We start from the raw sequence: 13,463 nt of genomic DNA, 5'->3' as shown, positions 1-13,463 counted from the left end.
TGCACGCTGGTCACGAATTCAGAACCCTCGGATGTGTCGATGTCTACATCAAGAAAGCTCAGTCTACCTGCTACGCTCTTTTCGGTTGTGAAACTTAATCCTGAGTATTGCTGCAGGTGAACCCTAAGACGGTCTAGCGCATCATCGTCTTTAACGTCAACCATGATGTCGTCCACATAACGATAATACATGCTGGGTCTGACACTGTCGTCCGCTAACACATGCTCCTCTACGTCAGCCATAAACGCTTGGGCGAATAGAACTCCCAGCGGGGACCCCATTGCTACACCGTCCTTCTGCAGAAAGAGTTTTCCTTTCGGGCATCTGAAAGGGGCTTTAGTGGTGCACAAACGAAGCAGGGCGGCCATGATGTTTTCAGGTACGTCGGGCGGCGCCATTGTCTCGTGATGGTAAGTGTATCTGGCTATGATGGCGATAGTACGCTCTAGAGGGACGTTTGTAAACAGATTTGACACATCTAGAGATGCCAGCATGCCTTGTTTTCTTCGTCATCGGTGAGTTTAAACCAGGCTACTTCTACGGGAACGTGAAGACGCATAAGGCAGGGAACCCGCTGCGTCCCATCATATCTCAAATCCCACTCCCAACCTACCATCTCGCTAAGAGGCTCAATGATATTCTGAGTCCGTATGTGCCAGCAACCTACTCTCTTAAGTCATCAAGCGAGCTAATCGATATGTTACGTACAAGAAGAAAACAAGGCATGCTGGCATCTCTAGATGTGTCAAATCTGTTTACAAACGTCCCTCTAGAGCGTACTATCGCCATCATAGCCAGATACACTTACCATCACGAGACAATGGCGCCGCCCGACGTACCTGAAAACATCATGGCCGCCCTGCTTCGTTTGTGCACCACTAAAGCCCCTTTCAGATGCCCGAAAGGAAAACTCTTTCTGCAGAAGGACGGTGTAGCAATGGGGTCCCCGCTGGGAGTTCTATTCGCCCAAGCGTTTATGGCTGACGTAGAGGAGCATGTGTTAGCGGACGACAGTGTCAGACCCAGCATGTATTATCGTTATGTGGACGACATCATGGTTGACGTTAAAGACGATGATGCGCTAGACCGTCTTAGGGTTCACCTGCAGCAATACTCAGGATTAAGTTTCACAACCGAAAAGAGCGTAGCAGGTAGACTGAGCTTTCTTGATGTAGACATCGACACATCCGAGGGTTCTGAATTCGTGACCAGCGTGCACCGAAAGCCCACAGACGCTGGCAAATGTCTACATGGCGAGAGCCAGTGTCCAGATCGATATAAAGTGAGTGTAATACGAGCCTACGTATACCGAGCCATAAAACACTGTTCCACGTGGACTCTAGTCCATGATGAACTTTCACGTGTTAAAGTTATGCTGATTGGCAATGGCTACAGTGCAGAGATGATTGACAAACAGGTTCACGAGGCCCTGAATCGACACGCACAACCAGGAACCGCACCATCAAAGCCTGAGACAGTTCACAACCTTTACTACCGTAACACCATGTCACCAGGATACCGAACGGACGAAAAGGTACTCCACAGCATAGTACAACGCAATTGTAAGGTACAAGACCCCTCACACCAAGTACGGCTCAACATATACTATCAGAGTCCAAAAACATCATCCCTGCTATTACGTAACAACATGACAAAAGACAATTCACCACTCAAACAGACCAACGTGATATACCACTTTAAATGCATGACAGAAGACTGTGCACTTCTACCCAACAGTGGTTATATCGGCATGACGACGACCTCACTCTCACGTAGACTGACCATGCATCTACAAAGCGGTGGACCACTCACACACATGGAAAAACATCATCATCAACGACTGACGAGACATATGCTGACCTCCAACACGACAATACTAGCACATGGGGCCACTGGACGGTATCTTACAGCACTCGAGGCGGTATACATTCGAGACTTAGACCCTCTCATCAACAAGCAGGTCAATGCACGCGGAACATTGTCCCTGTACGGTGGAGCACCGCTGGGTGCACGTCTCGCTTTAACTGTGTGATGTTGCACCACTGGTGATATGTGGTATGTTACCACACAGGAGTAGGTGTCACATGTCTATATTTCCATGATGTAATGATGTATATATGATCGTAGAAATGTAAGGAGAGATGCTCCAGCGTACCAATGCACGTGTTTGTTTTATATATTCGAGTACACTAGTGACGTGATATGCAACTGTTAACACAGTCAAGGTTCTGATCTTGAAAATGTTGTTTGATTTACAATGAAACGTTGAAAATATGAACCTTACAACCAGTTGCTTTATATTTTTACTTACAATGACATTCGCCGAACTACTTAACGAATATAACGAACCCGGAAAGAAGCTAGTGCGAAAGATCGAATCGACAGAAAAGAAGATCGTCAACGCCCAGCTCGCTGTCGCTTTCAACAAACAATGCATTAAGAATAACATTCTGCCAAAGTTTACTCATATCCATCTCGACGAGGCAGTACAGCAGAGACGATTTACACTTGAGTTTCGGAAGAAACTAGTGTTAAATCAAATCGAAGAAAAAACGAAAACGATCCTTGACCTACAGCAGAAACTTGCAGCTGATCAGCTCGCATTAGAAGATCTAGACGCATCGGAAGACTTAAAATGTAGAACGGTGAAGGCTCTCGCTGAGCAACTCTCACATCACCAGAACGTAGTCGAAAGTCGAGTGCAGAAGAAGCTATGTAATCTCTATGGCGGGTGGCTACCACTAGCAAAACCAACTGACGGCTACTTAAACTTGTCTAAGGCATCTCTTACTGACGATCAGAAAGAGCTGTTGAATCTTGGGGTAAACTTTGCGTTCTCGCCTCGGTTCTCTTCACAAGCAAAAAAAGCGGAACTGGAACTCTTATACCAAGATATTTGTAAACTCGAAGCTGAAAAGAAGATCATCGTAAACCCTGACATTCAAGAACAACTTCAAGCCGAGGGAACGAAAAATCGCAGCAGACTTCACAAGCCAGCATTAGCCCCACGTTTGCATCGTGCCGCAAGACAGCTCCGTGAGAACACTGACATAGTGATACGCAAAGCAGACAAGGCTCAGGTGTTTGTAATATTAGATTCTAGTGAGTACTATGCTAAAGCTGCCGAAATCCTCAGTGATGAAAGTAAGTTCATACCAGTGGCTCGGAACCCCGTCGAACAGCTAAAAAAGGACGCTAACAATCTGATCGACGCGGCCAACAGGCACATCAAAGCTGACCATGCCCGGCTCCCACGCGTCATCGGTGAGTTTAAACCAGGCTACTTCTACGGGAACGTGAAGACGCATAAGGCAGGGAACCCGCTGCGTCCCATCATATCTCAAATCCCACTCCCAACCTACCATCTCGCTAAGAGGCTCAATGATATTCTGAGTCCGTATGTGCCAGCAACCTACTCTCTTAAGTCATCAAGCGAGCTAATCGATATGTTACGTACAAGAAGAAAACAAGGCATGCTGGCATCTCTAGATGTGTCAAATCTGTTTACAAACGTCCCTCTAGAGCGTACTATCGCCATCATAGCCAGATACACTTACCATCACGAGACAATGGCGCCGCCCGACGTACCTGAAAACATCATGGCCGCCCTGCTTCGTTTGTGCACCACTAAAGCCCCTTTCAGATGCCCGAAAGGAAAACTCTTTCTGCAGAAGGACGGTGTAGCAATGGGGTCCCCGCTGGGAGTTCTATTCGCCCAAGCGTTTATGGCTGACGTAGAGGAGCATGTGTTAGCGGACGACAGTGTCAGACCCAGCATGTATTATCGTTATGTGGACGACATCATGGTTGACGTTAAAGACGATGATGCGCTAGACCGTCTTAGGGTTCACCTGCAGCAATACTCAGGATTAAGTTTCACAACCGAAAAGAGCGTAGCAGGTAGACTGAGCTTTCTTGATGTAGACATCGACACATCCGAGGGTTCTGAATTCGTGACCAGCGTGCACCGAAAGCCCACAGACGCTGGCAAATGTCTACATGGCGAGAGCCAGTGTCCAGATCGATATAAAGTGAGTGTAATACGAGCCTACGTATACCGAGCCATAAAACACTGTTCCACGTGGACTCTAGTCCATGATGAACTTTCACGTGTTAAAGTTATGCTGATTGGCAATGGCTACAGTGCAGAGATGATTGACAAACAGGTTCACGAGGCCCTGAATCGACACGCACAACCAGGAACCGCACCATCAAAGCCTGAGACAGTTCACAACCTTTACTACCGTAACACCATGTCACCAGGATACCGAACGGACGAAAAGGTACTCCACAGCATAGTACAACGCAATTGTAAGGTACAAGACCCCTCACACCAAGTACGGCTCAACATATACTATCAGAGTCCAAAAACATCATCCCTGCTATTACGTAACAACATGACAAAAGACAATTCACCACTCAAACAGACCAACGTGATATACCACTTTAAATGCATGACAGAAGACTGTGCACTTCTACCCAACAGTGGTTATATCGGCATGACGACGACCTCACTCTCACGTAGACTGACCATGCATCTACAAAGCGGTGGACCACTCACACACATGGAAAAACATCATCATCAACGACTGACGAGACATATGCTGACCTCCAACACGACAATACTAGCACATGGGGCCACTGGACGGTATCTTACAGCACTCGAGGCGGTATACATTCGAGACTTAGACCCTCTCATCAACAAGCAGGTCAATGCACGCGGAACATTGTCCCTGTACGGTGGAGCACCGCTGGGTGCACGTCTCGCTTTAACTGTGTGATGTTGCACCACTGGTGATATGTGGTATGTTACCACACAGGAGTAGGTGTCACATGTCTATATTTCCATGATGTAATGATGTATATATGATCGTAGAAATGTAAGGAGAGATGCTCCAGCGTACCAATGCACGTGTTTGTTTTATATATTCGAGTACACTAGTGACGTGATATGCAACTGTTAACACAGTCAAGGTTCTGATCTTGAAAATGTTGTTTGATTTACAATGAAACGTTGAAAATATGAACCTTACAACCAGTTGCTTTATATTTTTACTTACAATGACATTCGCCGAACTACTTAACGAATATAACGAACCCGGAAAGAAGCTAGTGCGAAAGATCGAATCGACAGAAAAGAAGATCGTCAACGCCCAGCTCGCTGTCGCTTTCAACAAACAATGCATTAAGAATAACATTCTGCCAAAGTTTACTCATATCCATCTCGACGAGGCAGTACAGCAGAGACGATTTACACTTGAGTTTCGGAAGAAACTAGTGTTAAATCAAATCGAAGAAAAAACGAAAACGATCCTTGACCTACAGCAGAAACTTGCAGCTGATCAGCTCGCATTAGAAGATCTAGACGCATCGGAAGACTTAAAATGTAGAACGGTGAAGGCTCTCGCTGAGCAACTCTCACATCACCAGAACGTAGTCGAAAGTCGAGTGCAGAAGAAGCTATGTAATCTCTATGGCGGGTGGCTACCACTAGCAAAACCAACTGACGGCTACTTAAACTTGTCTAAGGCATCTCTTACTGACGATCAGAAAGAGCTGTTGAATCTTGGGGTAAACTTTGCGTTCTCGCCTCGGTTCTCTTCACAAGCAAAAAAAGCGGAACTGGAACTCTTATACCAAGATATTTGTAAACTCGAAGCTGAAAAGAAGATCATCGTAAACCCTGACATTCAAGAACAACTTCAAGCCGAGGGAACGAAAAATCGCAGCAGACTTCACAAGCCAGCATTAGCCCCACGTTTGCATCGTGCCGCAAGACAGCTCCGTGAGAACACTGACATAGTGATACGCAAAGCAGACAAGGCTCAGGTGTTTGTAATATTAGATTCTAGTGAGTACTATGCTAAAGCTGCCGAAATCCTCAGTGATGAAAGTAAGTTCATACCAGTGGCTCGGAACCCCGTCGAACAGCTAAAAAAGGACGCTAACAATCTGATCGACGCGGCCAACAGGCACATCAAAGCTGACCATGCCCGGCTCCCACGCGTCATCGGTGGGAGATTCGCCTATTCGCCCAAGCGTTTATGGCTGACGTAGAGGAGCATGTGTTAGCGGACGACAGTGTCAGACCCAGCATGTATTATCGTTATGTGGACGACATCATGGTTGACGTTAAAGACGATGATGCGCTAGACCGTCTTAGGGTTCACCTGCAGCAATACTCAGGATTAAGTTTCACAACCGAAAAGAGCGTAGCAGGTAGACTGAGCTTTCTTGATGTAGACATCGACACATCCGAGGGTTCTGAATTCGTGACCAGCGTGCACCGAAAGCCCACAGACGCTGGCAAATGTCTACATGGCGAGAGCCAGTGTCCAGATCGATATAAAGTGAGTGTAATACGAGCCTACGTATACCGAGCCATAAAACACTGTTCCACGTGGACTCTAGTCCATGATGAACTTTCACGTGTTAAAGTTATGCTGATTGGCAATGGCTACAGTGCAGAGATGATTGACAAACAGGTTCACGAGGCCCTGAATCGACACGCACAACCAGGAACCGCACCATCAAAGCCTGAGACAGTTCACAACCTTTACTACCGTAACACCATGTCACCAGGATACCGAACGGACGAAAAGGTACTCCACAGCATAGTACAACGCAATTGTAAGGTACAAGACCCCTCACACCAAGTACGGCTCAACATATACTATCAGAGTCCAAAAACATCATCCCTGCTATTACGTAACAACATGACAAAAGACAATTCACCACTCAAACAGACCAACGTGATATACCACTTTAAATGCATGACAGAAGACTGTGCACTTCTACCCAACAGTGGTTATATCGGCATGACGACGACCTCACTCTCACGTAGACTGACCATGCATCTACAAAGCGGTGGACCACTCACACACATGGAAAAACATCATCATCAACGACTGACGAGACATATGCTGACCTCCAACACGACAATACTAGCACATGGGGCCACTGGACGGTATCTTACAGCACTCGAGGCGGTATACATTCGAGACTTAGACCCTCTCATCAACAAGCAGGTCAATGCACGCGGAACATTGTCCCTGTACGGTGGAGCACCGCTGGGTGCACGTCTCGCTTTAACTGTGTGATGTTGCACCACTGGTGATATGTGGTATGTTACCACACAGGAGTAGGTGTCACATGTCTATATTTCCATGATGTAATGATGTATATATGATCGTAGAAATGTAAGGAGAGATGCTCCAGCGTACCAATGCACGTGTTTGTTTTATATATTCGAGTACACTAGTGACGTGATATGCAACTGTTAACACAGTCAAGGTTCTGATCTTGAAAATGTTGTTTGATTTACAATGAAACGTTGAAAATATGAACCTTACAACCAGTTGCTTTATATTTTTACTTACAATGACATTCGCCGAACTACTTAACGAATATAACGAACCCGGAAAGAAGCTAGTGCGAAAGATCGAATCGACAGAAAAGAAGATCGTCAACGCCCAGCTCGCTGTCGCTTTCAACAAACAATGCATTAAGAATAACATTCTGCCAAAGTTTACTCATATCCATCTCGACGAGGCAGTACAGCAGAGACGATTTACACTTGAGTTTCGGAAGAAACTAGTGTTAAATCAAATCGAAGAAAAAACGAAAACGATCCTTGACCTACAGCAGAAACTTGCAGCTGATCAGCTCGCATTAGAAGATCTAGACGCATCGGAAGACTTAAAATGTAGAACGGTGAAGGCTCTCGCTGAGCAACTCTCACATCACCAGAACGTAGTCGAAAGTCGAGTGCAGAAGAAGCTATGTAATCTCTATGGCGGGTGGCTACCACTAGCAAAACCAACTGACGGCTACTTAAACTTGTCTAAGGCATCTCTTACTGACGATCAGAAAGAGCTGTTGAATCTTGGGGTAAACTTTGCGTTCTCGCCTCGGTTCTCTTCACAAGCAAAAAAAGCGGAACTGGAACTCTTATACCAAGATATTTGTAAACTCGAAGCTGAAAAGAAGATCATCGTAAACCCTGACATTCAAGAACAACTTCAAGCCGAGGGAACGAAAAATCGCAGCAGACTTCACAAGCCAGCATTAGCCCCACGTTTGCATCGTGCCGCAAGACAGCTCCGTGAGAACACTGACATAGTGATACGCAAAGCAGACAAGGCTCAGGTGTTTGTAATATTAGATTCTAGTGAGTACTATGCTAAAGCTGCCGAAATCCTCAGTGATGAAAGTAAGTTCATACCAGTGGCTCGGAACCCCGTCGAACAGCTAAAAAAGGACGCTAACAATCTGATCGACGCGGCCAACAGGCACATCAAAGCTGACCATGCCCGGCTCCCACGCGTCATCGGTGAGTTTAAACCAGGCTACTTCTACGGGAACGTGAAGACGCATAAGGCAGGGAACCCGCTGCGTCCCATCATATCTCAAATCCCACTCCCAACCTACCATCTCGCTAAGAGGCTCAATGATATTCTGAGTCCGTATGTGCCAGCAACCTACTCTCTTAAGTCATCAAGCGAGCTAATCGATATGTTACGTACAAGAAGAAAACAAGGCATGCTGGCATCTCTAGATGTGTCAAATCTGTTTACAAACGTCCCTCTAGAGCGTACTATCGCCATCATAGCCAGATACACTTACCATCACGAGACAATGGCGCCGCCCGACGTACCTGAAAACATCATGGCCGCCCTGCTTCGTTTGTGCACCACTAAAGCCCCTTTCAGATGCCCGAAAGGAAAACTCTTTCTGCAGAAGGACGGTGTAGCAATGGGGTCCCCGCTGGGAGTTCTATTCGCCCAAGCGTTTATGGCTGACGTAGAGGAGCATGTGTTAGCGGACGACAGTGTCAGACCCAGCATGTATTATCGTTATGTGGACGACATCATGGTTGACGTTAAAGACGATGATGCGCTAGACCGTCTTAGGGTTCACCTGCAGCAATACTCAGGATTAAGTTTCACAACCGAAAAGAGCGTAGCAGGTAGACTGAGCTTTCTTGATGTAGACATCGACACATCCGAGGGTTCTGAATTCGTGACCAGCGTGCACCGAAAGCCCACAGACGCTGGCAAATGTCTACATGGCGAGAGCCAGTGTCCAGATCGATATAAAGTGAGTGTAATACGAGCCTACGTATACCGAGCCATAAAACACTGTTCCACGTGGACTCTAGTCCATGATGAACTTTCACGTGTTAAAGTTATGCTGATTGGCAATGGCTACAGTGCAGAGATGATTGACAAACAGGTTCACGAGGCCCTGAATCGACACGCACAACCAGGAACCGCACCATCAAAGCCTGAGACAGTTCACAACCTTTACTACCGTAACACCATGTCACCAGGATACCGAACGGACGAAAAGGTACTCCACAGCATAGTACAACGCAATTGTAAGGTACAAGACCCCTCACACCAAGTACGGCTCAACATATACTATCAGAGTCCAAAAACATCATCCCTGCTATTACGTAACAACATGACAAAAGACAATTCACCACTCAAACAGACCAACGTGATATACCACTTTAAATGCATGACAGAAGACTGTGCACTTCTACCCAACAGTGGTTATATCGGCATGACGACGACCTCACTCTCACGTAGACTGACCATGCATCTACAAAGCGGTGGACCACTCACACACATGGAAAAACATCATCATCAACGACTGACGAGACATATGCTGACCTCCAACACGACAATACTAGCACATGGGGCCACTGGACGGTATCTTACAGCACTCGAGGCGGTATACATTCGAGACTTAGACCCTCTCATCAACAAGCAGGTCAATGCACGCGGAACATTGTCCCTGTACGGTGGAGCACCGCTGGGTGCACGTCTCGCTTTAACTGTGTGATGTTGCACCACTGGTGATATGTGGTATGTTACCACACAGGAGTAGGTGTCACATGTCTATATTTCCATGATGTAATGATGTATATATGATCGTAGAAATGTAAGGAGAGATGCTCCAGCGTACCAATGCACGTGTTTGTTTTATATATTCGAGTACACTAGTGACGTGATATGCAACTGTTAACACAGTCAAGGTTCTGATCTTGAAAATGTTGTTTGATTTACAATGAAACGTTGAAAATATGAACCTTACAACCAGTTGCTTTATATTTTTACTTACAATGACATTCGCCGAACTACTTAACGAATATAACGAACCCGGAAAGAAGCTAGTGCGAAAGATCGAATCGACAGAAAAGAAGATCGTCAACGCCCAGCTCGCTGTCGCTTTCAACAAACAATGCATTAAGAATAACATTCTGCCAAAGTTTACTCATATCCATCTCGACGAGGCAGTACAGCAGAGACGATTTACACTTGAGTTTCGGAAGAAACTAGTGTTAAATCAAATCGAAGAAAAAACGAAAACGATCCTTGACCTACAGCAGAAACTTGCAGCTGATCAGCTCGCATTAGAAGATCTAGACGCATCGGAAGACTTAAAATGTAGAACGGTGAAGGCTCTCGCTGAGCAACTCTCACATCACCAGAACGTAGTCGAAAGTCGAGTGCAGAAGAAGCTATGTAATCTCTATGGCGGGTGGCTACCACTAGCAAAACCAACTGACGGCTACTTAAACTTGTCTAAGGCATCTCTTACTGACGATCAGAAAGAGCTGTTGAATCTTGGGGTAAACTTTGCGTTCTCGCCTCGGTTCTCTTCACAAGCAAAAAAAGCGGAACTGGAACTCTTATACCAAGATATTTGTAAACTCGAAGCTGAAAAGAAGATCATCGTAAACCCTGACATTCAAGAACAACTTCAAGCCGAGGGAACGAAAAATCGCAGCAGACTTCACAAGCCAGCATTAGCCCCACGTTTGCATCGTGCCGCAAGACAGCTCCGTGAGAACACTGACATAGTGATACGCAAAGCAGACAAGGCTCAGGTGTTTGTAATATTAGATTCTAGTGAGTACTATGCTAAAGCTGCCGAAATCCTCAGTGATGAAAGTAAGTTCATACCAGTGGCTCGGAACCCCGTCGAACAGCTAAAAAAGGACGCTAACAATCTGATCGACGCGGCCAACAGGCACATCAAAGCTGACCATGCCCGGCTCCCACGCGTCATCGGTGAGTTTAAACCAGGCTACTTCTACGGGAACGTGAAGACGCATAAGGCAGGGAACCCGCTGCGTCCCATCATATCTCAAATCCCACTCCCAACCTACCATCTCGCTAAGAGGCTCAATGATATTCTGAGTCCGTATGTGCCAGCAACCTACTCTCTTAAGTCATCAAGCGAGCTAATCGATATGTTACGTACAAGAAGAAAACAAGGCATGCTGGCATCTCTAGATGTGTCAAATCTGTTTACAAACGTCCCTCTAGAGCGTACTATCGCCATCATAGCCAGATACACTTACCATCACGAGACAATGGCGCCGCCCGACGTACCTGAAAACATCATGGCCGCCCTGCTTCGTTTGTGCACCACTAAAGCCCCTTTCAGATGCCCGAAAGGAAAACTCTTTCTGCAGAAGGACGGTGTAGCAATGGGGTCCCCGCTGGGAGTTCTATTCGCCCAAGCGTTTATGGCTGACGTAGAGGAGCATGTGTTAGCGGACGACAGTGTCAGACCCAGCATGTATTATCGTTATGTGGACGACATCATGGTTGACGTTAAAGACGATGATGCGCTAGACCGTCTTAGGGTTCACCTGCAGCAATACTCAGGATTAAGTTTCACAACCGAAAAGAGCGTAGCAGGTAGACTGAGCTTTCTTGATGTAGACATCGACACATCCGAGGGTTCTGAATTCGTGACCAGCGTGCACCGAAAGCCCACAGACGCTGGCAAATGTCTACATGGCGAGAGCCAGTGTCCAGATCGATATAAAGTGAGTGTAATACGAGCCTACGTATACCGAGCCATAAAACACTGTTCCACGTGGACTCTAGTCCATGATGAACTTTCACGTGTTAAAGTTATGCTGATTGGCAATGGCTACAGTGCAGAGATGATTGACAAACAGGTTCACGAGGCCCTGAATCGACACGCACAACCAGGAACCGCACCATCAAAGCCTGAGACAGTTCACAACCTTTACTACCGTAACACCATGTCACCAGGATACCGAACGGACGAAAAGGTACTCCACAGCATAGTACAACGCAATTGTAAGGTACAAGACCCCTCACACCAAGTACGGCTCAACATATACTATCAGAGTCCAAAAACATCATCCCTGCTATTACGTAACAACATGACAAAAGACAATTCACCACTCAAACAGACCAACGTGATATACCACTTTAAATGCATGACAGAAGACTGTGCACTTCTACCCAACAGTGGTTATATCGGCATGACGACGACCTCACTCTCACGTAGACTGACCATGCATCTACAAAGCGGTGGACCACTCACACACATGGAAAAACATCATCATCAACGACTGACGAGACATATGCTGACCTCCAACACGACAATACTAGCACATGGGGCCACTGGACGGTATCTTACAGCACTCGAGGCGGTATACATTCGAGACTTAGACCCTCTCATCAACAAGCAGGTCAATGCACGCGGAACATTGTCCCTGTACGGTGGAGCACCGCTGGGTGCACGTCTCGCTTTAACTGTGTGATGTTGCACCACTGGTGATATGTGGTATGTTACCACACAGGAGTAGGTGTCACATGTCTATATTTCCATGATGTAATGATGTATATATGATCGTAGAAATGTAAGGAGAGATGCTCCAGCGTACCAATGCACGTGTTTGTTTTATATATTCGAGTACACTAGTGACGTGATATGCAACTGTTAACACAGTCAAGGTTCTGATCTTGAAAATGTTGTTTGATTTACAATGAAACGTTGAAAATATGAACCTTACAACCAGTTGCTTTATATTTTTACTTACAATGACATTCGCCGAACTACTTAACGAATATAACGAACCCGGAAAGAAGCTAGTGCGAAAGATCGAATCGACAGAAAAGAAGATCGTCAACGCCCAGCTCGCTGTCGCTTTCAACAAACAATGCATTAAGAATAACATTCTGCCAAAGTTTACTCATATCCATCTCGACGAGGCAGTACAGCAGAGACGATTTACACTTGAGTTTCGGAAGAAACTAGTGTTAAATCAAATCGAAGAAAAAACGAAAACGATCCTTGACCTACAGCAGAAACACTGAAAGAAAAAAATACCACCCTAGTTAGTTTTTGGGTGGTGGTCATATTTTGAACAGCCTTTTACTTATGGTAAACCAGTTTACGATCCAAATACTAGGCCCAATATCAAAGGAATACTATGCAACTACCAATGCTCATCAAAATACCATGGTCTTAGTACGGTAATATTTTTTCATCATACTACCTTGAAACTAAAGCATAACTAATAAGAAACCAAAGCTCTACTAACGCTAGTATTATCCTGGTACCGCCTACTAAGAAAAATACCACCCTAGTTAGTTTTCGAGTGGTGGTCATATTTTGAACAGCCT

Source organism: Amphibalanus amphitrite, unplaced genomic scaffold (assembly GCF_019059575.1).
Source record: "Amphibalanus amphitrite isolate SeventyFive unplaced genomic scaffold, NRLGWU_Aamphi_draft 000221F_arrow, whole genome shotgun sequence".
Taxonomy (NCBI): Eukaryota; Metazoa; Arthropoda; class Thecostraca; order Balanomorpha; family Balanidae; genus Amphibalanus; species Amphibalanus amphitrite.
Note: the sequence above shows the minus strand (reverse complement) of the source record.